This window comes from Crinia signifera, chromosome 3 (genome assembly GCF_055691185.1).
Source record: "Crinia signifera chromosome 3, ASM5569118v1, whole genome shotgun sequence".
NCBI classification, from domain to species: Eukaryota; Metazoa; Chordata; class Amphibia; order Anura; family Myobatrachidae; genus Crinia; species Crinia signifera.
Window position 1 is genome coordinate 242,528,274 of NC_139219.1, and position 17,999 is coordinate 242,546,272.

Genomic DNA, 17,999 nt, shown 5'->3' on the forward strand with positions numbered 1-17,999 from the left:
ATACCCCTAGATGAATTCCCTGAGGGGTGTAGTTTGCAAAATGGGGTCACTTGTGGGGGGGTTCCACTGTATTGGTGCTTGGGGGGTCTTGCTAATGCAACATAGCACCCACCAACATTCCACCAGAATCTGAGCTGCAAAATCCAAAAATCACTCCTTCCTTTCTGAGTCCTGCCATGCACCCAACTGGTATTTTTTGGTCACATATGAGGCATTGCCATACTCGGGAGAAATTGGGGCACAGATTTTGGGGTGCTTTTTCTCCTTCATACCTTATGAAAATGAAAAATTTTGAGCCAGAACTGCATTTTTGTGTAAAAAAATTTAATTTTTCATTTTCACTGCCCAGTTGTATCAAAATTGGTGAAACCCCTGGGGGTTTGAAATGTACACTATACCCCTAGATGAATTCCCTGAGGGGTGTAGTTTGCAAAATGGGGTCACTTGTGGGGGGGTTCCACTGTATTGGTGCTTGGGGGGTCTTGCTAATGCAACATAGCACCCACCAACATTCCACCAGAATCTGAGCTGCAAAATCCAAAAATCACTCCTTCCTTTCTGAGTCCTGCCCTGCACCCAAATGGTATTTTTTGGTCACATGTGAGGCATTGCCGTACTCGGGAGAAATTGGGGCACAGATTTTGGGGTGCTTTGTCTCCTTCATTCCTTGTGAAAATGAAAAATTTTGAGCCAGAACTGCATTTTTGTGTAAAAAATGTAATTTTGCATTTGCACAGCCCAGTTGTATCAAAATTGGTGAAACCCCTGGGGGTTTGAAATGTACACTATACCCCTAGATGAATTCCCTGAGGGGTGTAGTTTGCAAAATGGGGTCACTTGTGGGGGGGTTCCACTGTATTGGTGCTTGGGGGGTCTTGCTAATGCGACATAGCACCCACCAAAATTCCACCAGAATCTGAGCTGCAAAATCCAAAAATCACTCCTTCCCTTCTGAGTCCTGCCATGCACCCAAATGGTATTTTTTGGTCACATGTGAGGCATTGCCGTACTCGGGAGAAATTGGGGCACAGATTTTGGGGTGCTTTTTCTCCTTCATACCTTCTGAAAATGAAAAATTTTGAGCCAGAACTGCATTTTTGTGTAAAAAAATGTAATTTTTCATTTTCACTGCCCAGTTGTATCAAAATTGGTGAAACCCCTGGGGGTTTGAAATGTACACTATACCCCTAGATGAATTCCCTGAGGGGTGTAGTTTGCAAAATGGGGTCACTTGTGGGGGGGTTTCACTGTATTGGTGCTTTGGGGGTCTTGCTAATGCGACATAGCACCCACCAACATTCCACCACCAAAAATCACTCCTTCCCTTCTGAGTCCTGCCATGCACCCAACTGGTATTTTTTGGTCACATATGAGGCATTGCCATACTCGGGAGAAATTGGGGCACAGATTTTGGGGTGCTTTTTCTCCTTCATACCTTATGAAAATGAAAAATTTTGAGCCAGAACTGCATTTTTGTGTAAAAAAATGTAATTTTTCATTTTCACTGCCCAGTTGTATCAAAATTGGTGAAACCCCTGGGGGTTTGAAATGTACACTATACCCCTAGATGAATTCCCTGAGGGGTGTAGTTTGCAAAATGGGGTCACTTGTGGGGGGGTTCCACTGTATTGGTGCTTGGGGGGTCTTGCTAATGCAACATAGCACCCACCAACATTCCACCAGAATCTGAGCTGCAAAATCCAAAAATCACTCCTTCCTTTCTGAGTCCTGCCATGCACCCAAATGGTATTTTTTGGTCACATGTGAGGCATTGCCGTACTCGGGAGAAATTGGGGCACAGATTTTGGGGTGCTTTGTCTCCTTCATTCCTTGTGAAAATGAAAAATTTTGAGCCAGAACTGCATTTTTGTGTAAAAAATGTAATTTTGCATTTGCACAGCCCAGTTGTATCAAAATTGGTGAAACCCCTGGGGGTTTGAAATGTACACTATACCCCTAGATGAATTCCCTGAGGGGTGTAGTTTGCAAAATGGGGTCACTTGTGGGGGGGTTCCACTGTATTGGTGCTTGGGGGGTCTTGCTAATGCGACATAGCACCCACCAAAATTCCACCAGAATCTGAGCTGCAAAATCCAAAAATCACTCCTTCCCTTCTGAGTCCTGCCATGCACCCAAATGGTATTTTTTGGTCACATGTGAGGCATTGCCGTACTCGGGAGAAATTGGGGCACAGATTTTGGGGTGCTTTTTCTCCTTCATACCTTCTGAAAATGAAAAATTTTGAGCCAGAACTGCATTTTTGTGTACAAAATTTAATTTTTCATTTTCACTGCCCAGTTGTACCACAATTGGTGAAACCCCTGGGGGTTTGAAATGTACACTATACCCCTAGATGAATTCCCTGAGGGGTGTAGTTTGCAAAATGGGGTCACTTGTGGGGGGGTTCCTAAATTTTAGCATCTTATGGTGCCTAGAAACCTACATGGTGCCTAAAAAATAATCTCATAAAAAGGAGGCTCCAAAATCAAGTAGGTGCTCCTTCTATTATGAAGCCTGTGGTTTGGTCAACGTGCACACTAGGGCCACATATTTATGAAAACAAAAGAATTGGGGGAATCAATTTTTAGTCACATTTCTCTAGTAAAATGTACTGTGTTCCTTAGAAAAATGTATTAAAATTGCAAATCTGCAAAAAAAATGAAATTTTGAAATTTCACCTACACTTTGTTTTAATTCCTGTGAAACACCTAAAGGGTTAACAAACTTCCAAAATGCTGTTTTGAATACTGTGAGGGGTGCAGTTTTTGAAATGGTATCATTTATGGGGGTGTCTCACATACAAGTCCCTCAAAGTCACATCAGAACTGAACTGGTCCCTAAAAAAATCAGTGTTTGAAATTTTCTTGAAAATTTGAGAATTTGCTATTCATATTGTAAGCCTCCTAGTGTCCAAAAAAATTAAAAGGAAGTTGAAATAATGATGGAAACATAAAGTAGACATATGGTCTATGTTAGTTATTAACTATTTTGAGCGGTATGATTATTTGTCTCACAAGCAGAAAATTTAACATTTTGCAAATTGCTAAATTTTCCATTTTTTTACGACATTTTGGTATTTTTCACAAAAAAACACAGACTGTATCGACCCAAATTTACCACTAATTTGAAGTACAATGTGTCACGAAAAAACAATCTCAAAATCACTGGGATAAGTAAAAGCAAAAAAAAGTTATCCCCACTTAAGTGATACATGTCAGATTTGAAAAAAAGGGCTCTGTCAGGAACGCAAAAACTGGCTCTGTCAGGAAGGGGTTAAGAGTTAATTTTTATTAAGTTTGTGCTTCTGATCATAAAAAAACATGATTATTTTTCATTTGGCTCTACTTTTGTGAGATATGCATATGTCTTTTAGATTTATTAAAAATAAAATTAAATGTTAAAATAGTTGCAAAGAAAATGTTTTCAATCTGATTAAATTTAAAGTTATAAAAAATAACACTTATGCTGGCTACACACCAGATGATTAGGGCTCAATTCCCACAATTGTGACGCATCTTACGACCAATTGTATGTAAAAATAGCAGTTTGTACCTGTTTTCAATACGATTCCGATCCCTGCCGGTCGTAGGCTCAATTTGGCGATTTTAACCTGCTGCATTCAAGATCCCTCAATCAGACTCCAATCAGGTGTTGATCGGATGCACACCGTGTGTTTTTGAAAACCATCATGCGACCATTGCGTGACCTTAGTCCTGCCCATTACTTAAATTTCAAATGGCAATCTGCAAGGTGGTCGCATGATGTACTGTGCAAGCACATGAAGCACCGGATCCGAAAGTCTAATGAGCATTGCAGTCGGATCGGATTGAGATAGTTTTACACAAATACACCGGTTTTACAAATCGTGAGCCGTGGACTGCCTGGGAACTCCTGGGATGTTCAAGGGAAATCATTTCACGATCGTCGCATGATCTTATTCGTTCTGGTGTCTACCCAACATCACTTACATAAGAACTTTTTTTTTAATTGTAGGATTTTGTTTTGTGTTCTTGTTCCTGGCAGTCTCTTTGCACACGCCAACATTAATTAGCCATAATGCGACAATTCTGCCTTCCTTAATCTCTTTCGTCCATTAGCTAAATATCCTGGTGGAACCGTTCACCCTGTTCTTCGCTTAAATCTTCTAAACTGGAAGGTAAGTGATCCAAATGGCTATGCAAAAAAATGTACTTTAATATTCATGTTGGCTGTTACTTTGCTGAAACATTTTAGCAAGTGATGGGTGCCCACCTTCTGACTGCCATGCTTAAGATTCAGTTTCAATCATAGATGTGATCAAATGTATATTATTCACCAGTTTCCGCATCTGTGGGTCATCAAAAATTCCAGTCTTTAATTTCTCAATACTTTAAGAGATGGAAAGGTTTGACAAATATACGTAAAGCAATCGCCTGACTTGTCCAATGCTTTTACTAATTATTTCATTAAACTCAATTTGAGTTTTGTTTCCCGACAATTATGGGATCATGGATGATGTTGGCCTCTCTATCTCTATCTTTTGGAGGCCATACGGTATGCTGCCAGGTCTTTTGTGTTGTACAATTAACTCATATTCTATAGATTGTAAGCTGGCGAGCAGGGCCCTCCTTCCTCTATGTTGGTTTGTTTCTACCCAGTTGGTTTAATCACTGTTTCCAATTGTAAAGCGCAACGGAATATGCTGCACTATATAAGAAACTGTAAATATATAAATAATAAGAAAGGTGACAAAGATTCTTAGCATATCCACTCTGCTGCCCAAGAAGTAAGGGGACACGATCATTGGGTCACCCCCAAGTGGGTCGACAAGCATTAGGTCGACACCACTACTGTAGGTCAACATGCAGATAGGTCGACATGCAGTAAGGTCAACAAGACTTTAGGTAGACATGGGTTAGGGTGACAGGGTCATTAGGTCGACATGAGTTAAGTCGATAGAATCATTAGGTCAACAGGGTTTTTTTTTACAGTTTTTTTGAGCTGACCTGCCGACAGGCAGTATTTCATGCCCTACCATCCATTAGGGTGTGTTGGGAGAGTAAAATAGTGTGCCGAGCGTACCGAGGCACCGTGTCTGAAGCATGGCGTGTGCAGCGTGCCATGCGAGGGGACGTGGTGGTACGTTTCGGTGACCATGTCAACACGACATGTGCTGACAGGCGGTATTTCATGCCCTACCATCCACTAGGGCATGGTGGGAGAATAGAATAGTGTGCCGAGTGTAGCGAGGCACCATGCCCGAAGCATGGCATGCGCAGCGTGCCATGCAAGGGGGCTCGGTGGTACGTTTTAGTTTTTATGTCGACTGTGTTGATATAGGGGTAAAAAACAATAAAAAAAGCATGTCTACTTTTTCACTGTCGACCTTACCCATGTTGACCTAATGACCCTATCGACCTTACCCGTTGACCTAATGACCCTATCGACCTTATGACCCTGTTAACCTAACCCATGTCAACCTAGACACATGTTGATCTAAATGCATGTCGACCTAATGGTGTCGACCTAATGATTGTCTAACAACTTGCTGGTGACCAACTGATCCACACCCTAAGAAAGTTTACCATTTTTATATTGACACAAATAGACATTTTTTCTAAGCTTAACTTGATATTTTCATAATGTTCTTTAAGTTTTGTTAAATGACCGATAGGAATTGACACAAATGTATTGCCATTGTGCAGTAATACGTATTTTAAGCTCCTTTTAGAACTATCCAAGAAAAGCTGCCAGTCTTCTGCTGGATATTCTGGTAAGCCCATCATTTGGAGAAGTTCAAGAATATCATTGCAATTCACAAGATTGTTTTTTCTTGGCAAAAGTACGACAGTATGACTTGCTGTCTATCTTGATACAACATTATAGTAACATCCAGCCAAAGACAGTGCTTTTCTTGAAGTATGGATGCTAAAAGCTCAGCTCCTTTTTTCAATAAATTCAAGACACAATTAAATCGTTTTGTTCCTTTTGAGAAAATTTGTTTGGAGTAAAGGAACTTTCATCACATTCAACTTTGTAAAACTGAATGATGGTTATACTTGGTTATTCTCATTTGCGTTTCTTAAATCGATTCATACCCTTTACATTTACAGCACAAAAATAGAAGTCACTCAAGTGATCTTTTGGCTCACACTACATCATAGGTATACCAAAAAAAAGTCCTTTCCATTACCTTAAGTCCAATTGCAGAGTAATTCTACACAGGTTTTTTTCAAACTTTGTGAGGGGCCCAATTCTTGGATTCCCCCAAACGTTAAGGTTCCCCATTAATGCAGCGAGCCTGCTGTATATAGCGGCGACCCTCACCATTTTGATGGCCACACTCGCCGTTTCCACCTCCAGCGAGGTGAAAATGGCGAGATCAGGGGGAGTCAGTTGAATACTGACCCACAAGCTGTGACGGTGAGCTATTGGCACTTCTCGCCGCCACAGCTCGCCAAAGCGCATTGAATACACCCCTTAGTGTTCAACACCATTTTTACAGTGAAAAAGTTTTGGTTCACACATTGAGTGCTAACTCCCAAGAAAAGCAGATGATATACTGAACAACCCAAGCCCAACTGTTGGGAAAGAGAGAGGGCCAAACAAGGGAACAGGAGGAGTGCTCACTGCGTCACTCTGCCCTCTCTGTTGCTCCTCTCTGTATGCTGAGAGTAGGCGTGGCTGTGGTCTGAGGATGTCCCAGCAGGCTCAGCAGTACACTGCCATGCCTCCTTCCAGTATGCCTCAAACGTTACTACCAGCTACGTCATCACAAATAAAACCAATTCTTGTTATTGTTTAAGGAAAGAAAAAACGAAAATGTTAAAAAAGCAAAACTAAGTAGATTCTGTTAAGAAAAGCGGCCTAGACTATTAAGGTACTACAAATTGAGAAAATAATTGAATGTAATCATTTTTTTCATTAATTTGAATACTGGAGTCAATTCAGCTATAGTGAAGATCTAATGCCAAAATGAGACCTACAAGTACAGGCAGACCAATCTTAAATCCTTGGCAAGAAAAAAATATATATTATTGTTTTATTAAAAATGCAATCGAACAAAAAAACGTCAGTAATCCTTTCACGGGTAAACGAATCAGTACAATGAACAAGTGCCATACAACCCAGTGTGAACACTGAAGGGTATCCTCAAAACAACATACACAAAAGTATGATAACGTGTAATAAAGATGCACTTGGCAAATGAAAATAGTTTGGATGGGATAATGTAAACAGGACATTCCAATATAAATCAAACCCAAATAAACCGAAAACACAGATTTCTTCCATGGTTATATGCTGTAAATTAACTTTCATTTAATGCCTTGCTTTTTAGGAACTATTATATCAAACCAAACATGCTCTGATTACAGCTACTTATGGGGCCTTTTTCAAATGTTGTATTCATTGGTGTAAATAACATCAGGACAGGAATGCAATTCTTACAGAGCTGACATGATTTCCAAAGTGTATTGAGTACTAAAATGGTGCAAAGTTCTAGAGTTCATTATTGAACTCAGTAAACTAATTGTATGCTTATAATCAGTACAAAAAGAATAATGTATACAAAGGTTGCCCAGCAAAAAGAATTCATCTGATATTCTGCATTAGTATGCCTGTCAAATGCCTGATTGGTTCATCTGAAAAAAATTAGCCAATTCCAGTGAGCCCTGACCATGTTATAATCTGAACACGCCATGCCCATTTCCTATTACTTTGTAACATCCATTCGCAGGCCCTGCGAGGGAATTGCCTTTGCGACTGGGTGGCAGCCCGGCTATCATTCGCAAGGCAGGGGTTTGCGAATCAACCAGAAAAAACCCCATGTCCCCTGTTTAGTGGAAGTTTAATTTTAAATTTATAGATAACCTATCAAATAAGAAGTACTAACAGAACACAAGTTTGTATTCAAATGCACTATATAGTTTTACTGTATATATGCAAATGTATTTAAGTTGAAAAATAAATCAGTTTAATTAACTGGTATAACAATGTACTTTCCCTAGCCCTGTGATTGCTGAAATAAACCAGTTTGTATGCGTAGTGCAGTGGCACCCTAATTATTGCTGGATTGCTTAGTTGTGGTTCAACAATTGCTGTTACCACGTAGTGGGGAATATCAGAGAGTGGCGTATGTCAGTGATGTCTGGATATCAAATGATCATCATCAGTTTTTTGGGGTATGCGGTCATTAGGTCGACAGGCAAAAGGTTGACACATTAAAAAGGTCAACGTGCTTTATGTCGACATGGTGAAAAGTTTGACGTGGTAAAGTTTAATGTGACAATGGACGACGTGATATTTTTTTCTTTTTAAACCGATTTGTTAATACTTTTTAATCCCAGTGGGTATAGAAGGAGAATATAATAGTGTGCCTGAAGCAGCTCGCCATACGGTAATCTTATACGGTGTCCAAAAACGGAAAAAATGTATGTTACTCTTACCGCCATGTTGCCCTTTGCTTGAGTCGACTGTTTGCCTATGACGACCTAATGCATGTAGACTTTTTTCATGTGTCAACCTTTTGACTGTTGACCCAATTTAGGTCGACATGTATTGGGTCGACATTGCCTTATGTCGACACCTGAAAAGGTTGACATGGGCTTAGGTCAACCGGGTCATTAGGTTGACATAAACATGGACATGGGGAAATAAGGAAAGTTGACAGTCAAAAAGGTCGATATGTGTTTTTTTTTTAAGCAGACATGTGCCGACAGGCGGTATTTCATGCCCTAACATCCAAAAGGGCGTGGAGTATAATAGTGTGCCGAGTGTGGCACGGCACTGAGCCCGAAGCTTGGTGAGCGCAGCGAGCCATGTGAAAAACCCCATGTCGACCTTTTGACTGTCAAATTTCCCCATGTTGACCTAACCTCATGTTAACCTTTTCAGGTGCAACCTAAGGCCATGTCGAACTTCAGTGGTCGACACAATGCATGTCGTCCTTCCTGTGGTCGACCAAATAACCCACACCCATCCAGAGATTGATTAGCACATGCAGGCACAATGGGGTACATTTACTAGGATATCAGATTCTACTTTCTACTTATGTGCGATTGATGGTGCATCTTTGTACACAAGCAGTGAATCGGAGCGGTCATCAGTGGGCGTCTGTACACATTCCTGTGGTTCTGCAGATCCACTGTGTGACTACATGCATGTTGTGAATATAAACGTGGCCATATCGTATGCGATCACAGCAAGAGCTGGCGGAGGCTGTCCGATCTGACAGATCCTACGTGCAGCACTTGTGATCTATGGGCTCTGATCCAACACGCACAGGACCGTGCATTGGATCAGAGCAAAACTAAAACACATGCAATATTCCCTATTTCACAGCCCGATCTGTCGGAATCGGGTGAAATCGGGTCAAATCGCACCAGTGTATGGCCATCTTTACTGTATGCACCCCGAAACCATTCGGAAGATCTTGTAAACTTGACATGTAAAGGCATAGTGACATCACCTCACATTTCCATACATATCAGAAATATGCAAAGATTATGCTCCTTTTTCAACCCAAAAAATTAACATCTTTGCAAATAAAAGTAAAACAACACACAACAAACAATTGGTATAGTTTTACTTTACCGGCGCAAAAAATGAATGAAGCCTTTATAAAGGTCTTTTAAGGTTCAAGCTGAACTGATCAAAGGAATGCCTTTAAGAGAAGCCCCATCTCTATTTCACACTCATTCAGCTTCTGCATTCCTAACTGGGTCAAAGAGCTTGGCATCAGGAAACACAAATTACTGTAAGGGGGATTCTGGTGATAAAAGCAACTTTGTGTTGGTGCGACCAACATTTCCAACATGTCTGTTGCAGGGAAATATACAACCAAATGTATTCTGTATTAATAGAAATCACACTTTAAATTTAGGGGTTAAATACACATATGGCCTGAATTTACGAAGGGATGATATGTGGTGTAATTTTGTTTCTAGAACGTTTAGGCTGCAAAGAGGTATATTTCATGGCTTAGGTTGTTCCCGTCATGGCTGAAGACACAATACCTTGTGTCTACAGACAAAAAAAAATATTTTGGGCATTCGATTGAACATCATGAGACCATCTGTGGGTGTGTTCTCCCGATATGTGCGTAAACTATATTGTTCACTGACATATTGAGTCGGCCTTGCAGCACAACCTATATATCTACAGCTATATTGGCTCATCTGGCTATGTGTACAGGCAGTCGACTTGATGTAGGGACTGCCAATGACTGGCATCTCAACTGGGCAGGCACATTTAAATTTAAATAAAAGTTGTGACATCAGGCATGATACATTGGTTCTGTTTGACGGATCTACTGTGACTAGAAAAACATGCAAAGTAGATCGACATGCAAAAGGTTGACAGGATCGAAAGGTTGACATGAAAAAGGTAGATGCACGAAAAGGTCGACATGAGTTTTTCCTGATTTTTTTACTTTTTTATTTAACTTTTTATACTTTACCATCCACATGGACTACAACTGAGAAGGGTAAAGTGTGCCGAGCAAAGCAAGGCACCATCATGCAATGTTATGCATTACACTAACTGGGGTCCATGTTGAGAGGTGTCAACATTGACACCAATTTTTTAAATTTAAAACAGAAGTCGATCATTACACGTCATCCTTTTGACACAGTCAACCTTTATTGACCTATTGAGGGGGGCCCTCATTGCGACAGCACCCCTTCTCCAAAAAGGAGCCGCCACTGCTATAGACTATAAATTTATCATTACATTTTGTTTCCTGATCCCTCTGAACATAAACATGAGCTTACAGTATGACACCGACATGGCATGTTCACATGTGTTTGAATTTTAGTCACTAAATATGATACTCAATAGGACACAAACTTTCTAAGTGACTGATATATAGAAGGTCCCAACAGACAGTTGTACACTCAGCAGGGGGGAGGCTATATAGGAGACATAACCAGTCAGTGACAAGCCACAAGGACATAAACAGTTCTCCCAATATGTTAATACGGATGTAAAGTAAAGCAGCTTTGACCCACATGTCATAGGTCAAACAAACAAAAGTAACATCAAACAGAGTAGTCAAACCAAGAGACTAAATACACCAAAGACCACATAAATATAAATAGAGTAAGCAACTTGATGGATGCCTTAAGGCCCCATACACTAGTCCGGGAGGGCTCACTGACCGTTTGTCACTTCAGAAGCCATTTTTCACATGTGATGAGCTGCAAGTGATGGACAGAATAATAATAAAAAAAAACATTCAAAAGAGTGGGCTGCTGCTGATTGGCTGAGAGAAGGTGTCCGTTGGTAAATCAACTGCTATCCCTCCTCTCACCTTATATCTAGGCAGTTTATAGCTAAGCTATGTACAGTACTTTAAAACAATTAATTTGCCTAAAAAAGATATGAGTCCCAAGTACTTCTTCCACTATTCAATACTTCTGGGCCAATTCAGACCTGTTTGCACAGGTCTGAATTAAGCCCCGTCCCAGATGTTTTTGGTTTGCGGATGCGCATTGTCCCCAGTGTTTTCGCTATGAGTCCCACAATCACCATTTGTAGCGGAAATTTTGTCATGTGTACATATTGCCACGCTGTATGTGGGTTTGATGACGCAAGCTCTTATAGACTTGTATCTAACAAAATTGACCCCTCTTATTGACGATACGATACGAAGTCACAGCCAAAAAAAAGCACTGTCTACTCTTTAATGAAGCAACAACTCGTGTTTCTTGGTGCTGCAATAAATGGAAAACTGTTGCCAACCATTTATCAATAAATATTTGCGGGTGTTTTCAAGATGAGGAACTGAAAATATTGTGTATCACATAAATGTATCACTGGGGAACTATCTCTGATACCTGCCTCCATCCATAGGTTTCTATAGGGAAAGCAATGCCGCCATATTTACCAACTTCTAAATTGCAATGCTTTCCAGGGTAGACCATCCACTGTAGCCTATGAGCTACACACTACAGAGTTAGCCAGTAGAGCAGTGATGGCTAACCTGGACACTCCAGCTGTTGTTGAACTACACATACCAGCATGCCCTGCTACAGTTTTACCATTCGACCATGCTAAAACTGATGAATGGCATGCTAGGATGTGTAGTTCAACAACAGCTGGAGTGTCAAGGTTAGCCATCACTGCAGTAGAGGGTTCCCTCAGAACTCTCCCTGGCAATGACCCCTGTGTGCAATAATCCCACCAGCACAGTGAGCAGATCGCAGGGACCCGTCTATCACTGTCGGCATAAAGTCGTACATAGCGCTAGCAAAATCACATCTTACAATACGATATTGGGCGCGAACATTGGAAAAGCAATTTTTGATAACTGTTCCCCTCAGTAGCTACAGTATGAAGAAAACCCCACAACAATGTAGTAAATCAGTTCTGCAAATGTATCAAGTCAACATTTTTTTCCTATTTGCTGACAATGGAGATTTCTTTGTTTTTAATATATGAACATTTTGTCTCAGCTTCAGCCTTATTCCATTTTTCTCTCATAGCTGTGGTGATTCATCTTTTAACCCAGCACACTGAAGCTGCTCTGTTCTGCTCCTGTTGTGGGAAGCCACGTCAGCAGGAAACCCTGCTGGCTGCCAGGTCACATTCATAACTGTCTAGAGCAGTCAACAAGCAACACAGTCCAGTTATTTTGCTTTTCACAAGTATACAGGGCTCTCAGACTTGAACCTTATGAAGGCCAGAAAACCGACCCCTCCATGTTAAGTGAAGCCCCGTCAGTACTGGCTCTAACATGCCATTTCATTGGGTGTGATATATGGTGTCGCCAGTCGGGATCCCGACTGGCCAGACTCAGACAGCGGGGCAAGTGCAACAAAGCCTCTTGTGATCGCCACACTACGGGCACGGTGGCTCACTGCGCTCGCCATCTATTCTATTCTCCCTCTATGGGGGTCGTGGACCCCCACGAGGGAGAATAGCCGGTGGCCATCGGGACCCCGAGTGTCGGCGTTTTGACTGTCGGGATCCCGACTGTCGGGAAACTGTCCGACACCCATTTCATTCACTCCCAATGGTCTGAAAAACATTAGGATTGTTGCAGCATTGACAGAATAGCGATGTTTTTTTATTTAAACAGTTTCAGGCTTATCAAACGATGCCTCTGTTGTTTAACAGAGGACACCAACCTCTGATGAATAACAGCCTAAAGTATTGCAGCTGCTGTGGAACTACAAATCACATAATTCCCAGTCATTATCTGGTTTTGGTCCCACTACAGCAGGAGAACCATGATTGCAGTACCTCTGCTGTATCTGGTACTGGCCGGGCTTGTCATGCTGGGAGTCTGATCTGTCCTGGAATTGCATGCTGTCTGCCAGATCTGATCACATAAACAGCACTGAGTAGAGATGATATTAAGCTTTTGGTAGGTGCACCAAAACCTTTGACAGCTACGTATGACCTATTACCACAACATAAAGCGATATAGGTATACACTCCTTATTTAGTAATGGGTTCCCAGATTCCCCTTTACACTCTACTGCTATTCTCCATATCACCAGTCAGAATGAGTGGTAGAATGGACTGCATACTTGGATGGACAGATCCATAATTTACACTGTATACACATACACACACCCGTGTTTATGGGATGTACTTAAGATTGTCATACAAGAACTGATTAATTATTCCGTAATAGACTTGTGTGGGATAAATGGAGATTTACATTCAAGACTTCAATCTTTAGAATAATATGATTAATCATAACAAATGTTAATAACAATAATATCAAAGATTTGCTGGTAACAGTGGGATCTTTTAGAACTAGACCACCTTATATATTTAACAGAAGGAAAAGGAGTCATGCAAACAATTGAAAACATATTAAAAGTAAGTTTCCTCATAAAAAAAAAAAACATAAAAAAAGAGATTTCCCTCTTTTTCAGACACATCTGGAAAGAATACAGTTATATTACTTTGAACTTTTTGACTTAATATGAAGCTTCAATCTGTCCATGCACACTAAAGATTTAGCATGTAAAACAAAAGTGACAGTATGTGTCTGTCTTAAAACGCTCCAGTACGTGACTCATGCAATATATGCAATGGAGCAGAGGAATCCTGGACAGGGACAACTGAACGTAAGATAGTGTACTTCTGTGGTGAAGATTTGTGGTCTATCTACCAGGACCTCAACAAACATGCGGGCAGATGTAGAATTCTCCATTATGAAGGAGAATTGGTATAAGCGGACATTATGTGCACGGATACCACTTCTCCCCATGTAAGAACAATGTGGTGTGTGTGCGACATGTGCCCCTGTGCCGCTGCTATCATTAGGATAGCTTACTGATGTGCAGGGCAATGTAGCACGGACTGTTCCAACACCTGCAGCTATCGATTTAGACATCTGCAAACATTGTTGCTCATTCACCACAGCGGGGACTGCTGTGTCCCTGGCTGTGTGATAGTAGTGAGATACCATACTTACTCACTGGAGCTGGCCGGGAGGTCTTCCACAGTGCCTTGATGTCCTACAATAAGAAGAACACATGCACATAGCACTGTGTTGCAGAGGCAGCTGTTAGAGACAGACTCTAAAGGTGGCCATACACACGCAGATTTATCTGCAGATCTGTCTGGTTGGAACAAAAACCTGGTTATGGATGAGAGCAAATTATAGTTGACCATTTGCTTGGAAATGCTGGAAAACTGCTGGTCACTCATCCATAACCATGTTTTGTTTCCAACCAGCCAGATCTGAAGATAAATCTTACTAGTGTATGGGCACCTTTAGTTTACAGCTGAGATATTATTATTATTATTATTATTATTATTAAAGAGCCATATTGGCAAGCTATGTGCCACTATTATACATCTACCTCATGGTGTCTGTGCAGAGGGGACTAGCACGCCAAACAGGACTACTGAAGTGGAAGAGTGCACATCCTCTGGCAGGTCATTTAACACTCTTCCACATCGCCTGCAAAAAAAAATCATACAATCCGCACATATGTGGACCTGCTTCACAGCGATTCGGAGGTGAAGAAGGTCCACACAAATATGTTATGGGCAAAAATACATTTACCAATTGATGACCAGTCTAGCGGGGGTCAGGTTAGAAGGGTAGAATAACTAAAGCATTTTCAAAGGAAAAGTGGCCAACAGTAACCACTCACATTCTACGTATCAAATCTAGTTTACGCTTCAAAGTGATAGCTGGAACCTTATTGGTGGATTTGGGCTAAATCTTTACCTTTCCTTTTTTTGCTGTTTCAGTACAATTACACCAAAGTATCAAAAATCGAGAACAGTAGCTCATAACTGGCATCATGATAATTATCACAAATCTTACTGAACAATTACAAAGACATAGAAGCACACTGTACTAATGTATAATTACCAGTAGTTTTAATCATGTATTTGCTTGGAATAGCTGAGAACTATTGGTATAGTCCAGCACTACAGGGTAAACAGATAGGGAAAATAACCTGTACTAATTTCATTAAAACTATGCCTTATGCTTCTACATGCGCTGTACATAAATAGCGTGATGTTTAGCACTAAAGTCATGCCAGCTTATACAGTCAGTTATAAATGACCAGCCCTGGCTACACTGTGATCAGAGAAACAAGTGTTGCACGTTTCTCAATTCACCCCAATTGACTCTAGTTCAAAGAGATTAGTCTTCAAACAATAACTTGGCAAACGCATTTGGAACAAACCAAGTTCATGCCCAAAGAAAAGAAAACCAAATAGCATGAAGGTAACAGTTCAAGAAATGTAGACTGTAAAATATATTAATAGCAGCAACAGTCTTGGAGAGGGGCTACAAGAATAATACATGCAATCATTTAACCAAACTTTCACAGAAGAAAAGTTACATTATTGTATGCGGTTTGGATATCTATAATGTTGTAAAAAGTTAAAGGAAAAACACTGTTCCAAGGACAGAATCTGTTATAAACCAAACATTGTCCACATATTATCACAATGTATCATTTATGCAGTGAAAGCCTGGGAAAAAATTAGGAGTGGAAGAGAAACAAGTAAAGTGTTTAGAAGACTGACTTCAGTAAATAAAGTTCTTTGCAAGTTGTACTCTTTAATACCTCTTTCACATCGCAACTTGGACCTGGGTTATTGGTGATGTACAGTATGGATCGAGGTGCGTTGTGTAAGTGCCACAACTTATAACCCGTGTCGACCAACCCAGCAATATATCCCAGGTTATAAAAAGGGTTAAACCAGGGTCCCCCTTTGAAAAACGGGCGTGAAAACACCAAACCGGGGTCCGACATCCCGGGGCGACTCAGGATTGTGATCTCGGGGCCAATCAGTCTTTGCGATGTGAAAGGAGTATATTAGACAATGCTACAAAGGGTATATGTATAAATTAAAACAGATTAAAGATTTGAATCCCATGAATGAGAATTGTCATACTGTTCAGAATTTAGATTTTTAGGTGGATCCAAAACACCACAAAATTGTGGTCTTATCAAGGTGTATGCAAGCGGTGGCACCACTCAGCAGACAACACCAAAGGCTCAGTACTGTCACTATTCCATGGCACCTTTATCTGGCTTGCGGGTTACCAGGAACTGCCAGAAAGCTGCCCTCAGGAGCAAAACCTCCTGGGCCTGTCTGTGGGCTTGTCATATCTTTGTGACATTGTGATAACGCATGTGCTGGGAGTTTGGACAGTCTAAGGTGCATCATTGTTCTTGAAACTTTAGAGATAATTCATAGGCCACAAAGGTGGGTGTGCATGTGGGTGGTATAGAAAGAGGTATACTTAACAAATAAAGAAGTTTGTCTTTTGGGAGGGTTCATAAATAAGACTTTTTGTAGATGAAATAGGACTGACAACATTTTGTGGTGTAACATGACAATAAATGGGCTCACTTCCATCTTTTACTGAACGCAAAACTTTCCCTTTCACACAGTGAATCCAGCCATTTTTGTGGTTTAACTCATTTTTTATAAAAATACAGCTTATTTATTCTTTAGACATGCGTGACATCAGTGAGGCACAAGGAACGCAGTCTCCACTGTGAACTAACAGCCAAACCTCCTGTTTCCAAGTTATGTGTTATAAAGTATGTGTGGTAATATACTGCATGTAGTACTGAACATTTCTGTTACATGTTTTAAAATGGCTACAGAACAGCGGTGTGAGATGGGACAATGGAAAGTGCATCTCTCTAGGGGCGGGATATACTAAAAAATTGGTAAATAAAAACAGTTTTTGGGGGGGATTTCTTTAGTTGTGTAACCCCATAGAAGCCTATGGGCTTCTTATTGCATCCTTTCTAAAAGGTATCTAATCAGATCCCTCCCAGTGTCCCATGCAGAATGCGTGCCATCATACGCATGTGTAGAAGGACTTCCAGGTCCTACAATTGCAAAGTACAGCTTTTATCGGAATTCTAATAGCAATTCTAGGTACATGGAAGCATAATTAATGATGGTATGTACCTTATAATGGAGGGATGTATTGCATTCAAAATGCGACACATTTTGCACATAAGCCTTTATGCCTCATTTTTTACATAAAACATTTGGAAAGCTACAATTATTACTGCATACTAACTGCCAAATGAAACCAACATTTTGAAGTCACTGGATCGTTTAAGATTACAATTTGTAAGCAATATATTCATTAAATAGGCGAGCGTATTATGTCAAGCTTGGACTGGTAAATCAATTCAATTAAAATAAAAACAAAAATAATAATGTATGACCTGAAACAGACATACATACATATACATATTAATGAATATTAATGAGACATATAAAATCTAAGTACAAGAATACCAGGCTGTGTCACTATCATTACCGACCTAAGTGCTCAGTTATTGTGCGCAGCATGAATGCAACGAGATAAAACTAAGGATAAAGGCCCTTATTCTGGTTCACTTGCAAATGCAAATTCCTTCTCAAATGGATGAAACCATGTGCACTGCCAGTGGGGCAGATGTAACTTGTGCAGAGAGATTTAGATTAGGGTGGGGTTTTACGTCAAAGTGAGATCTACATTGCAGTGTAAAAATAAAAGTCAGTATTTTCCCAGCACA

The 17,999-nt window shown here is 40.6% G+C and overlaps 1 protein-coding gene across 1 annotated transcript in view; it reads right to left on the bottom strand.

Annotated features, from left to right (window-relative positions):
- Window positions 1-17,999, bottom strand: part of FNDC3B (fibronectin type III domain containing 3B) — a 348,736-nt gene that overhangs the window by 230,742 nt on the left and 99,995 nt on the right. The window lies entirely within an intron of this gene.